Here is a 17159-nt window from a genome sequence, read left to right as displayed (position 1 = left end):
GAACCAACATCCTTACAGGAGGAAGAGACACACATCAGAGATCTCCCTGTCTTCACATGTTTAAAGAGAAGAGAGCCCTGTGAGAACAAAGCAAGAAGGTTGCCATCTAGAAGCCAGAAAGACGTGTATGACCAGAAACAAACCCTGGCAGCACCCTAATTTGTACTTCAGTCTCCAGAGCTGTGAAAAAATAAATTGATGTTATTTAAGCCACACAGTCTGTGGTACTCTGTTATGGTAGCCTGAGCTGACTAATTCAGAGGGTGTGTATGAATGAGAAGGTGTTTATAAATTTCTAGGCAATGCTTGATATATAAGATCAATGAGACCAGATGTGGTGGCTCACACCTGTAATCCCAGCACTTTGAGAGGCCAAGGTGGGCAGATCACAAGGTCAGGAGATCAAGACCATCCTGACTAACACGGTGAAACCCCGTCTCTACTAAAAACACAAAAAATTAGCCGGGCGTGGTGGCGAGCACGTGTAGTCCCAGCTACTTGGAGGCTGAGGCAGGAGAATGCTGTGAACCCAAGAGGTGGAGGTTGCAGTGAGCCAAAATCACACCACTGCACTCCAGCCTGGGCAAGAGAGCGAGACTCCATCAAAAAATAAATAAATAAATAAATAAATAAATAAATAAATAAATAAATATTGCATTACTGGTCCTGAAAGTTAATCCATCTAAATACATTGTGTGATGAAATATACAAACTTTATTGCACATCTTCATACTAAAGCTTTGCAAATGTATTTTAATAAAGAAAATGAGGTACAAGAAGTCCTAATAAGAACAATCAGAAAACAAAACAAAAACAAAAAATAAAAAGCATCCAAATTGAAAAGGAAAAAGTAAAATTATCAGTTTATAAATAACATTATCCCATATGTAGAAAACCACACACACTAAAACGCTGCCAGACCTAATAAATAAATTAAACAAAGTAGCGGTGTATTAGTCCGTTCTCACACTGCTATAAAGAATTGCCTGAGACTGGATAATATAAAGGAAAGAGATTTAATTGACTCACAGTTACCCATGGTTGGGGAGGCCTCAGGAAACTTGCAATCATGTTGGAAGGGGAAGGGGAAGTAAGGATCTTGTTCACAAAGCAGCAGTAGAAAAAGGAGAGAAAACCACCAGTTATAAAACCATCATATCTTGTAGGAACTCACTATGACAAGAACAGCATGGGAGAAAGAAAACAGCCCTCATGATCCAATCACCTCCCACCAGGTCCCTCCCTCAACATGTAGGGATACAGTTCAGATGAGATTTGGGGGGGAACATAAAGTCAAGCCATATCATTACACCACTGGCCCCTCCTAAATGTCATGTTCTCACATATTAATCATATATCAGTCACAAAATTATGCCTTTCTAACAGTCTGACAAAGTCTTAACTCATTTCAGCATTAACTCATTTCATCAAAAGTCCAAGTCCAAAGTCTCATCAGAGACAAAGTAAGTCCCTTCTGCCTATGAGCCTGTAACATCAAAAGCAAGTTACGTGCTTTCAAGACACAATGGGGTTATAGGCATTGGATAAATGCTCCCATTCCAAACGGAGAAAATAACCAAAGCAAAGGGGGTACAGACCTTATCAAGCTGAAAATCCAGCAGGGCAGTCATTAAACCTTGAAGCTCCAAAATAGTCTTCTTTGACTCCATGTCTCACATCCAGGGTATGCTGATGGAAAAGATGGGCACCTAAGGCCTTGGGCAGCTCAGCCCTATGGCTTTGCAGGGTTCAGTCACCATGGCTGCTCTGACAGGCTAGTGTTGAGTGCCTGCAATTTTTCCAGGCACATGGTGCAAGCTGTTGGTGGATCTACTATTCTGGGGTCTGGAGGATGGTGGCCCTCTTCTCACAGCTCCACTAGGCAGTGTCCAGTGGGGACTGTGTGTGAAGGCTCCAACCCCACATTTCCTTTCTGCACTGCCCTAGCAGAGGTTCTCCATGAGGGCCCTGCCCCTGCAGCAGACCTCTGTCTGGACATCCAGGCATTTCCATATATCCTGTGAAATCTAGGCAGAGATTCATAAAGCTCAGCCCCTCTTCTGCACACCCTCAGACCCAACACCACATGGAAGCCACGAGGCTTGGGGCTTGCACCCTCTGAAGCAATGGCCTAAGCTGTAACTAAGCCCTTTTTAGCCACAGTTGGAGCTTTAGTGGCTGAGATGCAAAGCTTCGCAGAGCAGTGGGACCCTGGGGCCAGTCCATGAAATAATGTATCCCTCGTAGGCCTCCAGGCCAGTGATGGGAGGGATTGCCTTGAAGATCTCTGAAATGCCCTCAAGAATTTTTCCTCACTGTCTTGGTTATTAGCCTTCAACTCTTCATTATTTATGCAAACTTCTGCCGGTGGCTTGAATTTATCCCATAAAATGTTTTTTTCTTTTGTATTACATGGTCAGGGTGGAAATTTTCCAAACTTTTACACTCTGCTTCCTTTTTAAACATAACTTCCCATTTCAAATCATTTATCTCAAGTTCAAAGTTCCACAGATCTCTAGGGCAGCAGTAAAATGTCGCTAGTCTCTTTGCTAAGTCATAGCAAGAATGACCTTTGCTCTAGTTCCCAATGATTTTCTCATCTCTATTTGAGATCATCTCAGCCTAGACTTCATTGTCCATATCACTATCAGCATTTTTGTCAGAGCCATTCAACAAGTCTCTAGGAAGTTCCAAACTTCCCTGTATTTTCCTGTCTTCTTCTGAGCCCCCTAAACCACTCCAACCTTTGTCTATGACCCAGGTCTAAAGTCACTTTCACATTTTTAGCTTATCATTATAGCAGTACCCCACTCTACTGGTATCGATTTTCTGTGTTAGTTCATTCTCACACTACTATAAAGAAATGCCTGAGACTGGGTTACTTATAAAAGAAAGAGCTTAAATTGACTTACAGTTCTGCATGGCTGGGGAAGCCTCAGAAAACTTATAATCATAGTGGAAGGTGAATGGGAGCAGGCACCTTCTTCATAAGATTACAGGAGGAAGGAGAGAGAGAAAACGATGACTCATAAACTAATCAGATCTTGTGAGAACTCACTCATTCACTATCTTAAGAACAACATAAGGGAAACTGCCCTCATGACCCAATCACCTCCCACCAGGTCCCTCCTTTGACATGCAACGATTATAGGTCAGATGAGATTAGGGTGGGGACACAGAGACAAACCATATCAAGTGGTTTACACGATCAATAAATGAAAGTCAGTTGTATTTATTCAGATCAATAACAGTCTATTTTTAAAAAAGGAAATCAGGAAAATAATTTGACAATAGCATTAAAAAGAATAAAATTTCAGAATCAATTTAATCAAAGAGGTAAAAGATATATTCATTGAAAACTAGAAATAATTGATGAAAAAAACTGAAGACATAAATAAATAGCAAGATACACTGCCTGTGTCCTGTGCTTTGGAAGAGGTAATTTTGCTAATTTTCCATGCTACTTAAAGTGATGATATAAAGTTTCAGTGGAATCCCTATCAAAATTTTCACAGAAACTAAAAAGAAAAAGCAATTCTAAAACTTGTAAGGTTCTAAAAAAGAGCACAAGTAACCAAAGCAATCATGAGAGATAAAAATAAAGTTTGGAGGCATCACACTACCTGACTTCAATATATACTATAAAGCTACAGTAACCAAATCAGCATTGTACTGACATAAAAATAGACACATATAACAATGAGACAAAGTAAAGAGCAAGGAAATAAATCCACACACTTATAGACTATTGATTTTCAACAAAAGTGCCAAGAACACATATTGGGGAATGAATAGTCTCCAATAAATGATACTGCAAAAACTAAATATCCACATGCAAAAAAGTAAAACTAAACCCCTATATCTCACCATATTAAAAAATCAACTCTAAATGGATTACAGACTTAAATAAAAGACCCAAAGCTCTAAAACAAATAGAAGAGATCATAGGGGAAACAGTTCATGACATTTTCCTGGGCAATGATGTTTTTGATAAGAACTCAAAAGCACAGGCAATAAAAGCAAAAAACAGAGAAAATAAGATTACTTCAAACTAAAAAGCTTCTGTACAAAAAAGGAAACAATGAACAGAGTAAAATATTTTATTTCTTTGGAACAAAACAAAATATTTGCAAACTATGCGTCTAATAAGAAGACATTCATAATATCCAGAACATATAAGGAACTCAAACAACTCAATAGCAAAACAAATAATTCAATTAGAAATGGGCAAATGACCTGAATAGACATTTTTCAAAAGAACACATAGAAATGATTAATAGTTTACATGAAAAAATGCTAAAAATCACTAATTACAAGGGAAATGCATATTAATCTCATGATTAATATCACATCATCCCCATTAGAATGGCTGTTATAGAAAAGACAAAAAATAACAAATGTTGGCATGGCTGTGGGGAAATGGGAAAACTTGTACACTCTTGGTGGGAATGTAAATTAGTGCAGCCATTTTGTAAACCATGTGGAGGTCTCTCAAAACATTAAAAATTGAACTACTAGATGATTTAGCCATCTCACTATTGGATATTTATAGAAAGGTAAGAAAATTCGTATGTCAAAGGGATATTTGCATTATCATGTTTACTGCAGAGCTATTAACAGTAGACAAGATATGAAATCAACCTACATGTCTATAGATGGATGGCCGGATAAAAACATTGTGGTATACACATGGACATGATGAAATATTACTCAACCATTAAAGAGCAACAAATCCTGCCACTTGGGACAATGTGGATGAACCAAGAAGACATTAATCTAAGTAGTATAATGAAGTTACAGAAATAATAATATTGCATGACCGCTCTTATATGTGGAATCTTAAAAAACATGAATACATAGAAATTGAAAGTGAAATGGTGGTTACCAGGGGCAGAGAGACGCAAGATACAGATCAAAACACATAAATTTTTAGTTATTTAAAATAAACAAGCCTAGCAATAGAATGTATAGAATTAGGACTATATTCAATAATATCAAATTATATAATGGAAATGTGCTAAGAGATTAGATTTTAGGTGCCCTACCACACACACACACACACAGACACACACACACACACACACACACACACGGGGTAACTATGTGGCAATAGGAATTTTAACATGCCTGACTGTAATAATCATTTTACTATTTATATGTACATTAAAACATTGTATTGTATGCCTTCAATATATAATAAAAATAAAAATAAATAAATAAACAGGCATATAAAAGAATAAAGGGAGGAAGAGTGAGGGAATGAGATAAATAGACAAGAGCTGCATCAGAGAGATGCTACACTGCTAGCTTTGAAACGGGAGGAATTAGGCATGAAGCCAGTGAATGCAAACAGCCTCCAGAACCTGGAAAATGTAGTAAATTAGAGTCTCCCTTGGAGCCATCAGAAAGGCATGCAGCCCTGCTGGCAACCTTGATTTTACCTCAAGAGACCAGTGTTGGATTTCTGACCTACAAAACCATAGGTAGTAAATTTGTGTTTTTGAACCATTAAAAGAAAAAAGAAAGATAAAGAGTAATGCAAAATACTGTACAAAACTGAACAGGAGTGATGGTGTATTTATAAAACAAATGGTTCAAAAATATAGCATGAGTAGAAAAGTGATGTAAGAACAACTGCAATAGAAAATTTTGAGGAAACAGAAGCAATTGTGTGTTACTTTGAATTGTTTATGTAAGTTTGATGCAAATATTTTCTTTCCTTCATATTATTTACCATTAGAGATAGAAAACTAAAGTAATTATTTTTTGCTTAACCAATATAACAAATAACTTCCTCATATTTAAGTGGAAACCATTATAATAGACTTTCAGATTAAACTTGCATTTGTAATATATCAACCTCAAGTCAATGTTAAAAATGATTTTATTATCTTACAGAAAAATATCAGATTACCAGGGAAGTCAAATAGGAAATATTTCATTATGATATGTGATTCTGGTGCCAGGAGCCCTGCGTGGGACTTCTGTGTGGCTGCATTCCCATGGTCTCCATCTTCCAGCTCCAAGCTCTCAGACAGCAGTTAGTGTACAAACAGCAGCTGTCGCAGCACCGAGTGTGGCATGTGCTTTTGAGCAGACCCAGGGGCTGCAAGTGCTGCAGGGCTGCCGGGAACCACCCCCTACCCCAACCCTATGCCCTGCGATCTTATGGGTGGCCAGTGGTGGTCTATTCCTGAAAGTGCCGTGTTAAAATCTCCAATGTTCTTCTGTGAACTGGAGCACGCTAGAAGGCTCCGCCGTGCAAATGCCAGCTTCAGCAATCTGTACGAGGCCACATTCAGTAACACGACCTCCTACCTGAAGACAAAAGAAGAGACTGCAGCAGCTCCTGGAGAAGCAGCCACAGAAGAGGAGTCCCCCACCTGTGCCCAAGGGAAAGACCAAGAAAATGAGGTCGGGGAAGGGGGTCTTGAGTTGCTGATCTTGGCTGCTGTTGGTACCTCTCACACTTGAAATAGCAAAAGCAGTTTTCACTTGTTCCCTCTGCATCCTGGCATCTCCTTTTAGGCCAACAGGACATTCTCCTGGGCTCTAGAACATTCCACATCACTGAGCACAGGCTCTTGCCTGGTGCCTGTGTCCCCTTCTGATTGAAGGGAAGTCATGCAGGGCACTAGTTCAACTGAAGGGACGCCAGGGCCTAGGGGAAGCGCTTGATGCATTTTATCTGCATGTTGGAGGCAATCTGGAAACCTGCCGCTGTTCATTTTCTGCTATTCCCGTAACGCCCATCATGCCTGGCATCCTCCTCCTCCAGGGAAGGTCTATAGGCAGGCGTTTGGCAGCAGCATGATGCACGTTTTCATATTGCTCCTGCCCTCTCACCTTCCAGGTGATGTGCTGCCCTGCCTGGAAGCAGCCATTGGCCATGGGGACTGTTGAAACTCAAATAAAAGTAAATCTCTGGACCTCCCAGTCCGGCCAGGCTGCCTGTGTTTAGGGGCTGCACATGGTGAGTGACTTCCGCCTGAGAACTGCAGAAACAGGTTTCTGGTGTTGCAGGGAGATTTGTTGGGCAGCGCTGATGCAGAAGGTGAACTTGTTTCAGCAAGTGTGAGGACATGGGCTCTGGCTGGAAACCCAGATTTACAGGGAAATGATCGAGGATGTCGTTCATGTTTATTTGTTTGATTTGACCTTTGCACACGCTGCAGAGCAGCAGGGGTGTCTGAATTCCAATCACCTATCAATAAGGATGAGCTTTTGCAACTTTCTGGAAATCTTTAGCAGCAACATGTGGAACTAGCCTCAAAATATATCAAGCAAAGCAAAATGAAAACATTTTTAAAAGTTAAAATTGCTTTTTAAAATTTTTATATTAAAGAAATAAATATGATCGATAAAGATCAAACTTTAAAACACCGGGTAAAATTATTTTTATACAAGTATACTCTCATACAGTCTAGCCGTACCTTGGATTGAGATTTAATGCAAGAAGTACTTTCTATGAAAAATGTAACTTAGGACAAACATTAAACCCACTTAGAAACAGTAATGAAGTAATGAATTTACTGACTTTTTAAAGCATTAGTTTAAGCACAGTAAGTCTTCTTTTTAAATCTCATGTTAAAATTAGGAGAAGAGATGACAAAACCTTAGAAACAGGAAAATGAACTCTCCCCCTTTAGTGGGAGAAATTGCAAATTAAAAAAAAAAAAAGGAGATATCAGAGTCAATGTGGCAGTCTGTCATATTTACATCTACATTACCTGTGATTATTTTATATCATTTCTGTTAGTAACTTGAATTTTATTTCACGCTAATTCTGACTGATTTATCATTAACAACATTATTTTCCTTTATACTGAGTCTTCTTTATATTGAGTCAAATTCTGTTTATATCTTCTTTGAATAATTATATTGAGTCCAGATCTTATTAAATTCATTTCTATCTTGCAAAACATGTCTGAAATTTCCTCCTATTTCTTGAAATTTGTTGCATTGGAAGAGGCTTCAGCGAATGCTGTTTGTAAGACTGGCCATTATTTAAGAATACTCTATACTATTTTTTTTTTTTTTTGCTCTTATCACCCAGGCTGTAGTGCAATGATCTCAGCTCACTGCAACTTCCCCCTCCTGGGTTCAAATGATTCTCCCACCTCAGCTTCCCAAGTAGCTGAGATTACAAGTGCCCACCACCACGCTCAGCGAATTTTTGTATTTTTAGTAGAGACAAGGTTTCACCATGTTGGCCAGGCTGGTCTCAAACTCCCGACTTCAAGTGATTCACCCGCCTCGGCCTCCCAAAGTGCTGGGATTACAGGCATGAGTCACTGCGCCCAGCCTATACTACTCTTAAATGTTCTCCAATAGCTTTACTTCCACTTTCTTAGTCTGTATTCCATTCCCACAGGGGTACTCTCAGACTTTGACTCCATACGCAAAGCCTATGCCATGAGATATGCATACATTCATAAAATAATGGACAAAATGTAATTATAATGAATAATACATATACCACTTGTGATGGTTAATATTGTGTCAACTTGACTGGATTGAAGGCTGCAAAGTATTGTTCCTGGGTATGTCTGTGAGAGTGTTACCAAAGGAGATTAACATTTGAGTCAGTGAACTGAGAGACGCAGACCCACCCTCTATATGGGTGAGCACCATCCAATCAACTGCCAGTGCAGCTAGAATAAAGGAGGCAGAAGAAGGTGGGAGAAGACTACTTGCTGGGTCTTCTGCCTTCATCTTTCTCCCATGTTGGATGCTTCCTGACTCGATATCAGACTCCAAGTTCTTTAGCTTTTGGACTCTTGGACTTACACCAGTCGTTTGCCAGGGTCTCTAGGGCCTTCGACCACAGACCGAAGGCTGCACTGTCCGCTTCCTTACTTTAGAGGTTTGGGGACTCGGACTGGCTTCCTTGCTCCTCAGCTTGCAGATAGTCTACTGTGGGACTTCACATGCTGATCGTGTGAGTCAATACTCCTTAATAAATAACCCTTCATATATACAACCATCCTATTAGTTCTGTCCCCCTAAAGAACCCAGACTAATTCACTGTATTCCAAAAACTAGCCCATATGTATACATGAATAAATTCATTTTCCTAAAAATAGCAATATATTTATAATGCCTTATTAAAACTCAAGTATATATTTATGTTTTCTCCTTATAATTAAATATATCTACATGATATCAAAAATATATTACCCTGTGAATTTTGTAGAGAGAATATCTTCCTATCTTTAATTTTTAACATGTATGTGTGTGTGTGTGCACATATATATGTATGTATGTGTGTGGATGTATTGTAAAAACTCAGACGTAAATAATATAGATAGATATTTGATTATCATTTGCTGAAATATAATAGCAATGATACAAAATGCCCAAACCCACTGCAGGTGTCAGCAGTAACATACTGAGCCTATTTTGCACCTTATGTTTAAAGTATTACTGTCATTTGGATATATAGAATTTCTTTAGAAGGCAATAATTCTTGATCATATTTTTTAGCTTTAATCTGATTCAAATAGAACTTAATGTCAGTAATATATTCAACTTTTGAATCAGACAAGTAATGCAATAACTTCATTACTTTAAAATTATGTATCAAAATTTTGTGGTTTTTAACTTAAAAATCATGCTGCTATTGAAAAATCCCAAAATGTATGGTTATACCCCAGGTCTTAAATAACCAGGACATAAAATGAAGAGATTGTCATGTGTCTTGTGGCCAAACAAAAGAAAATCTGCCATGCCACAAATATTCACACCTATAGCCAACAAGAAATAGACACTTCGTAGAGAGCCCATGGTGCATGTTTTCAACATCACGGCGTGTCGTGTCACACCACTTTGTGTTCTGTTTTACTTTCAGAACATCCTACAGATATCTGCCTGGAATGTTGTCATGCTGTGCGCGACTGTTTTCATCTGGCCTTGGAATTATTAGAGGCAATTTCCAGATATTGTAAATAGATTCACCAAAAAAACGTGATCTTCAGGGGATTGTCAATGATGTGATGCATTTAAATAAGAGATTGTTATCACTAACATAAAATAAATGGATGTTTCAAATGCAAAATTTAAATCAATATTGTTAAGAATAATTCTTAGTTACTCGTGCTTAGTTTTCTCCACATAAATCCATTTATTGCCTTTGTAAATAAAAGTTGAATTTAATGATTGGGAAAGAGAAAAATTTATCAGCCCAACAATAAAATTTTGATTGAGTAGATTTGACTTTTATTATTTTAAGTAATATGTTTTCTGGCTTCATTTTGATGTTATAATGTGCAATGATAAGGTATTATATATAAAGCCATTGTGAGGAAACATTAAAGAGAAAATGAAAAACATACAACTCTTATAGTGGAAATGATCAAATCAAAAGTTCATGTACAATGCTTCCAAACTAGTTAGAAATACACAAATTATAAAGATAAGATATAGAGGAAGATATTCCTATCCATAAAGCTCTTCTAGTAGAATTAATATATTCTCAATATTTACAATGTAAAACAAGTTGATATAATGTAGTTTGAGAGAACTCTGAATGTGGAGTTCTCTTGTGGAAGAGATTTCACAGGATCAAATCCAGGTTCTATCAACTGCAAAAGTGCAGGTATACCTAAGAAATTTGCATATGTTCTCTAATCCTGAGCTTCTCTATATATTACAAAGATAAAATATAGAGTATATCTTGAAATGGAGGTATTCAGGTATGTAGAGGTTTATACTAATAATGGTATCTACTCTAAACTTTATAAGAGAGACCTTGTAAGAATTTGACTAAATTGCCTTATGAAAAGTCGTCAAAAATCACCTGGTGCATAGATAGGGCTTAAAATTTATACAAATAAAATGTTTATTTAGAGGAAACTTAGTTTAGAGGTATAGATCATAATGAAAATATTTTGGAAGGTGATCTATAGTTTCAGTTGAACATTACTTAAAATCTAGCACATTCTCCTTGGCATCTAGCAAATGACTGTAAAACTATATTTAATAATGAAAATATGCCTAAAAGACTAATGGAATCTTCTAGAACATTCGGCTCTAGACTAGAGAGTATATACTCATGATGACTAGCTGTCTTAGGATGTTTCCTGCTGCTATACCAGAATTCTACAGACTAGATAATTTATTAAGTAACGAAATTTATTTTGGCTCACAGTTTTGGAGTCTGGGAAGTCCAAGAGCATGATGCTGTCATCTGGTTAAGGCCTTGCTGCAGGATTCCATGACGGAAGAGCAAGCTAGCACAAAAGATAGATGAAGAAAATGGAGGACAAACTTAGCCTTTTATCAGAAATCCACTCTCACAATAACTAGCCCTACATTAATTCATTCATAAGGGCACAGCCCTTATGACCTAATCATGTCTTAAAGCCTCCCTTTCAACATTGTTACAATGGCAATTAAACTTCAACATGAGTTTGGGAGGAGACATTCAAACCATAGGATTCTGTCCCTTTTACCCCCCAAAACTCATGCATTTCTTACATACAAAATATATTCATTCAATTCCAATATCCCCAAAACTCTTAACTTGTTTCAGAAGAGTCTTATCTAAATCAGATATGAATAAAACTCACAGCACCATTCATCCTGAGGCAAATCCCCTCCAGCCATAGCCTGTGAAATCAAGATAACTTACCTGTATTTTAATCTTATGTAAAATACAGTGGTGGGGACAGGCACACAATAGACACTCCCATTCCATGGCAGAAGGGTAAGTGAGCAAGAGAGACAGAGAGAAAATGAGGGCTGAACTTATCTTTTTATCAGGAGCCCACTCTTGTGATAAATAACCTACTCCTGTAATAATTGCATTAGTCCATGTTTGAGAGCAGAGACCTAATGACCTAATCACCTTCTAAAGGCTCAGCCTCTTGACACTGTTACAATGGGAATTAAATTTCACTATGAGTTTTGGAGGGGGCATTTAAACCACTCTCACCACTAAATCTTAGAGTACTTCCAGCTCAGTCCTTCATCATTTTTGTTTAAACTGTCCTTACTTTCTAGGCTATCTCATGTGGTCCCAGTATCTAAATATCATCTATATGCGAACACCTAAATCTCTCTTGAAATCTAGGTCCAGATATCCTATGCCTACTTGACATCTGCATTTGTATAACTATAGGCTCCACAAACATAACACATGCAAAACTGAGTTCTTAACATTCCCTTCAATATCTATTCTTCCTTCAGTTGCTCATGTCAGTTGTGTGCTTTTATTTTCTCAGCGATAAATCCTTATAGAATCCTGTGCTCTTCTTTTTTTTCCCTTTCAATTTCACATATAGTCTTCTAATGAGTGTTTTTAGCTTTGCCTTAATACCACATGTTGACACCTCCAGCCACCACCTTGGTCCCAGACACAATTATTTCTCCCTAGAATACTATTGTGACCATCTTTATCTTTTTTTTTTGGGGGGGGGGGACGGAGTTTTGCTTTGCTTTTGTCCACCAGGCTGAAGTGCCATGCCACAATCTTCGCTCACTGAAACCTCCGCCTCCCGGGTACCAGCGATCATCCTGCCTCAGCTTCCTGAGTAGCTGGGATTACAGGCACGTGCCACCACACCTGGCTGATTTTTGCAATTTTATTAGAGATGGGGTTTCACCATGTTGGCCAGGCTGGTCTTGAACTCCTGACCTCAGGTGATCTGTCCGTCTTGGCCTCTCAAACATCTTTACCTTTTAATAGCATCATCCTATATACCATCCTAAGAGACTGAATAACTGTTCTTGCCTCCTTCAGACCAAATAATTCTGTTCAAATGAGTGTCTGGTCATATAATTTCTCTGCTGAACATGTTCCTTCAACAACTTTACCTCCTGCTCAGAGTAAAGTCCATGTGTCTATCACAAAAGACTCTCCAGCAGGACCCTCTCTTGGTCTCCTACTTGGCTTCACATTTTCTTTCCTCACTCTACTTCATTCACATTGGACTTGTTGCTTTCTCTTGTATATTCCAAGCAGGATTCCAAATGCAGATTGTTTAAACTATTGATTTTTAGCATGATTTCCCCCAGATACTTCTGAGATTACTTTATTCATCTTTTTCCCCCCAGAAAACATGTTTTCAGTTAAGTAGCATTAGTGTATCCCCTAGGCAGAGTAAACACAGTACCTAGGGAATAATGATATATTTAAAGTCCTTCAAAAATATGTTAATTTATTTTAGTATTAAAAAATAAAATTTTATGTTAAATACAATGTTTTAATATATAATAGTAACATTTTCTTTATATCAATATAGTTACGATGTATAATTATATATCCATATACTTATATAAATATACGTGTGCATATGTGTGTTACAGGAGCTATTTAATAGTGAAAGAGCCCAGAAGGCAAAATTGCCTCGTGGACACAAAGATCAGGTTGTGGCCATGCAGCAGTGTTTCCTTTGGCAATCTTATGTAAAATTTCAGCATCCCAACTCAACATTTTATACTTTCTTTCTCTGCTACATTCCCTCTGGCTTTCCTTTAGCACTATTACTTCCTCTAATAGTAAATATAAACTTTACATGGTAATATATTATGTATGTTTTGTTTATTGTGGTTTGACCAATGTGTAGAAAAATATCTGGTCTACAGTAACAAAGATATATATTCAGTGAATAAATGGATATTTTAACTTGCTTAAAAATGCCTATATAGCCGGGTGTGGTGACTCAAGCCTGGAATCCCAGCACTTTGGGAGGCCGAGACGGGCAGATCACGAGGTCAGGAGATCGAGACCATCCTGGCTAACACAGCGAAACCCCATCTCTACTAAAACATACAAAAAACTAGCTGGGTGAGGTGGCGGGTGCCTGTAGTTCCAGCTACTCGGGAGGCTGAGGCAGGAGAATGGCGTAAACCCGGGAGGCGGAGCTTGCAGTGAGCTGAGATCTGGCCACTGCACTCCAGCCTGGGCGACAGAGGGAGACTCCGTCTCAAAAAAAAAAAAAAAAAAAAAGCCTATATAACACATATTTTGTTTTGAGTATAATTTTCTTTTATTATCTAACCTACCTATACATTGTTTCTATTTATTTGTGCACTGGTTATCAGCTTGTTTGCATAATATCACTTATTTGTAACTCAGGTGTGGTCATATGTGCAGAAGAAATAATAAGTTTCTTAAATGCTTTTTAATATATAACAAGTAAGAACAAAAGTATTACAAGTAAGAACAAAATGTACAATCTTCCTGATCATTATTTATAAGTTTGTACTTTTTAGAGGTTTTTTTTCCCAATGAAGAGGAAGGATATTTCAGAAATATGCATCCTGATAAGACTTTAATTAGAAACTACTGGCTCTACCATTAAATTTAATTTTTATATTGCATCAGCAATGTTTTTCTAAAGAACAAACTGTAAGACCAATGCTGTGAGTATTACATAAACAATTTTCTGCATTGAATTTTTGGTTGTTTACCATTACTTGGGTTTCTTGCTTTGTCTAACATACCTACATACTGTTTCTATTTATTTGTGCACTGGTAATCAGCTTGTTTGCATAATGTGATATAATGTCACTTATTTGTAACTCAGGTGTGGTCAGATTTGCAGAAGAAATAATAAGCTTCTTAAATGCTTTTAAATATATAACAAGTAAGAACAAAAGTATTACAAGTATTACAAGTAAAAACAAAATGTACGATCTTCCTGATCACTATTTATAAGTTTGTACTTTTTAGAGTTTTTTTTTCTAATAAAGGGGAAGGCATTTCAGAAATATGCATCCTGATAAGACTTTACTTAGAAACTACTGACTGTACCATCAAATTTAATTTTTATATTGTGTCAGCAATAATGGTTTTCTAAAGAACAAACTGTAAGACCAATGCTATGGGTGTCACATAAATAAACAATTTTCTGCATTGGATTTTTGGTTGTTTACCATTACTTTGGTTTCTTGCTATGTGAGACATGCAAACTGAGTTTCAAGTATCTGCTGAATGTGTAATGTGGCTTTTATAATAAAATATGTGTCCCAATTTGGATTTGAGAATGAATTTTGAGGACTCCACTATGTTCTTCTTTCTCTTCTTTTTGTCCATTTGGTATTTGTTTTTGCAGCAAAGTCAATTAGAGTTACATTTCTGAGTAACAATTGGCTATTTTGCCCTCTCCACTACAATTCATGCACATCCTCTGACCTACCAGAATCAAAGGCATTTGTACTGACATGCCATGTCCAGTTACTAGAGTCCCATATTAGTATCCTGGCCAATGGTAGTACCCTCCTAGGCAGCTGGATTTGCTCTGTTCTTACTGTGCTCCCCTCCATCTTGTCCACACTGGTACTGTCTAATTATTTTCCTACATGATCTTTCTGGTGACTATCTGGGTCATTCCAAGTAATCTAATGTATGCTAAGATTTAAGAATTTAATGTATTATAATTTTAATATGGTAATATTTTAATAATTTTTTTCAAAATGCTGAAATTTGAATGATATTTGCCTCTATAGGTTAAGAAGAAATCTTAACAATGCTATATTGTATACTTGAAATTCACTAAACAAAAAAAAAGTTGATCTTAAGTGCTCTCACAACACATTCACAAAAGTCATAAGTATGGTATGTGAGGTCATGGATATGTTAATTAACTTAATTGTGGTAATCATTTAATGGTGTATACATATGTATACCAAAACATAACATTGTATATGTTAAATACATGCAACTTTTGTTTGTCAAGCATACCTCAATAAAAGTGGAAAAAAAACATTTTTAGGAGGGAAAGCACTCATTATTACCATCATAGGATCTCATCTCAAAAAAAATACAAACTTTTTTCTGTGTGTATACGATTACCAAAGATATTTTAGTAAAGCCTAAAATGCTCTTTCTCTAATTTGATTTAACTTTAGAAAAGTTATGTAAGCACATATGTATATATATTTTCATTATTAGAGCATATGTGCTTTATATGCCTTTCAACAGTATCACTGACTTTGTTGAATGACTTTTTACTTTATTGAACTGACTTTAGTGATTAGTTCAGGAATACGTATTATTTCAGTGCATTAATTTCACCATCACTTCTGAGGGTGAGATCTTATGTGAAGAACATTGTTAAATAAAATAGACAACATTCGTGTTCTGATGCTCCTTTGTAAATGTAATATTTTCTGAGCAAAAAGTGGGCAAAGGATATGAACAGACACTTCTCAAAAGAAGACATTTATGAAGCCAATAGACAAATGAAAAAATGCTCATCATCACTCGCCATCAGAGAAATGCAAAATCAAAACCACAATGAGATACCATCTCACACCAGTTAGAATGGTGATCATTTAAAAGTCAGGAAACAACAGGTGCTGGAGAGGATGTGGAGAAATAGGAAAACGTTTACACTGTTGATGGGAGTGTAAACTAGTTCAACCATTGTGGAAGACAGTGTGGCGATTCCTCAAGGATCTAAAACTAGAAATACCATTTGACCCAGCCATCCCATTACTGGGTATATACCCAAAGGATTATAAATCATGCTGCTATAAAGACATATGCACACATATGTTTATTGCGGCACTATTCACAATAGCAAAGACTTATTGGAACCAATCCAAATGTCCATCAATGACAGAGTGGATTAAGAAAATGTGGCACATATATACCATGGAATACTATGCAGCCATAAAAAGAAGGATGAGTTATTGTCCTTTGTATGCACATGGATGGAAACCGTCATTCTCAGCAAACTATCGCAAGAACAGAAAACCAAACACCACATATTCTCACTCATAGGTGGGAAGTGAACAGTGAGATCACTTGGACACAGGAAGGGGAACATCACACATCGGGGCCTGTTGTGGGGTAAGGGGAGGGGGGAGGGATAGCATTAGGAGATATACCTAATGTAAATGATGAGTTAATGGGTGCAGCACACCAACATGGCACATGTATACATATGTAACAAACCTGCATGTTGTGCACATGTACCTGAGAACATAAAGTATAATTAAAAAAAAGATAAATTTAATAAATTGAGAAAATCTGACTGTGGTTCACAAATATTAGATGTAAGTGTATTTAGAGATTATATTCTGATGTTAAACTTCTCATAAGATTTGTCTTCTTGCTCGGGTTTAAATATGTTAGAATTCTAGGCATTTGAATAAAAGATGAGAAAGGAAGGGGTTTTATAGTATTGGGAACTAGAACCTCAAGGTTA

This window comes from Theropithecus gelada, chromosome 17 (genome assembly GCF_003255815.1).
Source record: "Theropithecus gelada isolate Dixy chromosome 17, Tgel_1.0, whole genome shotgun sequence".
NCBI classification, from domain to species: Eukaryota; Metazoa; Chordata; class Mammalia; order Primates; family Cercopithecidae; genus Theropithecus; species Theropithecus gelada.
This window is presented reverse-complemented; position numbering follows the sequence as displayed.